Genomic DNA, 3,995 nt, shown 5'->3' on the forward strand with positions numbered 1-3,995 from the left:
ACCACATACCTTGATCTTGAAGCTTGAACTTAGGTGGACTTTCTCTCACTAGAATAGCTCTTTCTCTCTCTAGATGCAAGGGCAGCAGAGTTTGCCCTATAGATCCTTGCTTGGCCAAAAATGAAGGGGAGGGAGTGCCTATTTATAGCCAAAAATTTGGCTTGAATGGACCAAAATGCTCTTGGTAGCTAGAAGAAGAAGTAGTAGGGCAATTTTGAAAGTTCAAGTGGACTTTTGCATCATCTTTGCATTCACCTTATTGCATCACCCTTGCATCATGCTTCTAGAAGAGCCACGTGTCACGAAAATGGTGGAGGAGAAGGGAGATTAGATCATAACCGTCGGATCTAAACTTAGCCCTTAAGTTTCCTCCTATTTTACTTGGCCCACATTTCTCCGACTTTCTTTATCGCCTTCTGGGGTTCAAAAAATTCTTCTGTCTACTCCATAAATTCCTTCATTCTAGAGAGTATCTATAAATTTTCTCAGGGCCATAACACTTCCTTTAAGCCTTGTATAAAAATTATTTAATAAAATACCCTTTTATTGATATAATCTGCTCTTTAATTTATTAAAGCCATTCCACTGGCCTTTTGGTTGCGGGACTAATTTTATAAATTAGCATAACCTTTCAACCAATTAACCTCATTTTTATGCACATTTTTTAGGTCTCTTGCTATTTTAAATAATTACCTCAAACAGTGTACTTTTTATTGGCCATAACCTCATAAATTCCATTTAAGCTATCTCAGGGGTATTTTTATCTTTCTCTTCATAGAAGAGTCTTAGAATATTATTTCCACTTTTCGGGATTTTCTTGGAATTTTCTGTACACTCTTCCATTTTTGCCCTTGCTGGTCATAACTTTTTAAATTTACGGTTTTACCCCTGCTTAAGCCTAACCTCACAGAACCATCTCTTTGAGGCTTCTAAATTAATCTTTGGCCTGTATCTAGCCTCTTTTCTCTCTCTGGGCCTTCGAGACTTTACTGGAGTCTTTGACCTTGATTATACTGAAACCCTGAAAAACTTTACTTTGCAGTTTAGTCCCTGAAACTGCTTTGACTTTCTTTCTCATTTTTGGGACTTCTGCTCAAAAAGGGTTTGGTAGCCTATCCAATTCAGGCTACTTTTGATACCTCTAGGTTCAAAAGTCTGGATGTTACAGCCGAGCTTGTAGGTTGGTGGTTTGGCTCGTCTAACTTGCCGCTTTTGTTTACATAAATAATATGTTGTTATATTTAAAAATTTCTTTCATAGTCTACATTTCAACTTTCATATTACATATCTGAAAAAAAAATATTAAAATATATAAGCATACTATGTTTACAAGAAAAATTATCTAATTGAACTATAAAATAATATTATTACAGAAAAAAGTTTTTTTTAAAGAAAAACATGAGGAGTGAACTTTGAAAAAAATAGATAGATGCATGCCTAATATCTTTTTATGAGATATTCTTTGTATCAAACATTGTATGAAATTATTACTTGATGCGTGGATGTTGAATGTTAATTATGTAAGATATTTGTAATGTATTGTTTTATATTTGTATTGAGTATTTTGAGTGTGGCTAAAGATGAGTTAGACTTGTGATCACTTTTGAAATTTTAGATTATTATTTGTTAATTTAAAAATTTAAATAAAAATAAGGTTTATAAATTAAAAATTTTAAAAAGCTGCCAGCCCAACAACTCACCATGTGCGGGTTAGTGTTGGCATTTCGCCAGCTCATAAAAATGCAGGCTACTTCAACCTTCACCCCATAACCCATAGTTTGTGGTAGAGCCGGTAATATGGGTTGAACCTGCGGGTCCAACCCGTCAACCCGCCATTTAGGGTTGGCCAAAAGCCAACCCGCCATTACTTTAAAAAAATAACCCACACTGCCATAACTCGAACCCACAGCGGGTTGGCCTGCCAACTCACTGGTTAACCCACCTATTTTTTTAAAAAAAAAAATAATGAAGGCAAAAGTAAAGCAAACTTTCACTTCAAACTCCATTGCCATTAGAAATAATCAGATAAAGAGGGTTATTCAATGTTGCTCATTGGTTTCATTGGAAAAAATGTGTGAACTTGTGTATTATCATGTTGGGAAATTAGACAATCATATACTATTTGTATTTTGTGTTGTAATTTTTATTTGGATGTTTGTGATATTTTATCATTTCTAGTGTTTTTATTTTGATTATATATAACTACTAACATTTAAAAAAAAAAGAAAAATAAAAAATAAAGAAAAGGCAAGAAAAAAAATTCTAGCGGGTTGGCCAACCCACTTTAGTGGGTTAAGGTTGGCAAAATACTGACCTGCCAGAAAACGGGCCTTTTGAGCCCACACGTGTAACCTAGGGCCCGTCACGGCCAACCTGCAACCTGTGGGTTGGCCTATTTTACCAACCCTGGTTTGTGGCGAGTTGGCCCATGTTCCCAGTTTATGTGGTTGTTGCCCTTTCATTTTTTCTTTTTAAACTTGTTGTGCTGTGACTTGCTTTAGCTAGTCTATATAATTTTATTTTAATTCACATTAAACATTTTTTCAGTATTATTACAGTTAATATTATTATAGAAGTATTGGCAAAGCATCTTCTTATCGTTAACTTCAATATCATATAAATAATTTCAGTTCTGAACATTTCTATATTTTATTTTGTTTTTATTATCTTAGTGAAGAACTTTATAATATTAGAATTTTATTTTATTTTTCACATATATTTAAGGGAAAAAGACAGAAAAATGCACCTTTAACTTCAGAAGCCCAAAAACGTCCGTCGAATTTCACAAATCCCGTTTTGGTACCATGAGACCAAATTGGAATTATTTTCTTAGATGAAAAGACCAAACTACCCTCAGTGTTATTTTGAACACAAGTCGGGGAATAGAGGCCGTTTTTCCACTCTCTCATTCCCAATCCCTCTTGAAGCCGACGGAGCGAAGAAGAGAGAAGAGAGGAGGAAGCTACTACCGGCATCGAAGAAGAGAGAAGAGAAGAAGGAAGAGCGCTAGGTGGTCACCGTCGAAGAAGAGAAAGGAAAAGAACGACGGAACGGCTACATTGCGGCAATCGATCGAAGGCGAGGAAGAGAGAAGAGGAGGAATTTGCGGTGAGACAGAGGTATGTTTGTTAACATTCCTTCCTTCTCTGTGTTTGTTGAAGTTATATATTTGATACTGCTACTTTTAAGATCTCGATCGAATGTGTGTGAGAGGGAGTGGGCAGTTTCTGGAGATGAAAATAACAAAGTGAATGTGCAGAAAGTGGAGGACCCAACTAGGTTGCTTGGATTTCACCACAGGATGACTGATATACTTTCAGGAGTGTGGACCACATACACAGCCCACACCCCCGTACCTTTTCTTTTCTTGTTAATGATTTCACTGTTTCATCACTACTTTATCTTTGCCTTTTTGTTCTTTTCATTCACATTTACCACTTCTCCAACCCAGCCACCAAGCTATTTCTGTCAGCTTAATTAACATCTACGACACTGTTATCTCTATGGACAATAACCCAAAACTCGTTCTTTTTGGCCATAGATAGTTGAGATGCAATAGGTACATTAAGAAGCAACCGCAAATATTGTCTTTAATCTATTAGCCTAAGTGCATATTAGTATAATTGTATAGTTTTATTTAAGGTATGAATCGCAGAGACGACATGATGGTGTGGGGGAGTGTGTATAAGGGTGTAGAGGGGGCCAAACTTAAAATAATTATTTGAAGAAAAGGTGAATGTACACACTCTCATGTAAATATATGTATGTTGTTAATCCCTACACTGGAGTTGTAAAATTCTAACGGAAGTTGAAGAAAAGGGTTTGTGTTTTCTTGAAAATGCTGTTGTGAATAGCCATACTGAAGTTGTAAAAATATATATAGATGTTGTTAATCCGTACACAAGGGTTGTAAAATTCTAACCAAAGTTGGAAAAAGGGGTTTATGTTTTCTTCAAAATGCTGATGTGAATAGGCATACTGAAGTCGTAAATTTA

This window comes from Neltuma alba, unplaced genomic scaffold, assembly GCF_004799145.2.
Source record: "Neltuma alba isolate B1F8T4 unplaced genomic scaffold, ASM479914v2 tig00010882_pilon, whole genome shotgun sequence".
NCBI lineage: Eukaryota > Viridiplantae > Streptophyta > Magnoliopsida > Fabales > Fabaceae > Neltuma > Neltuma alba.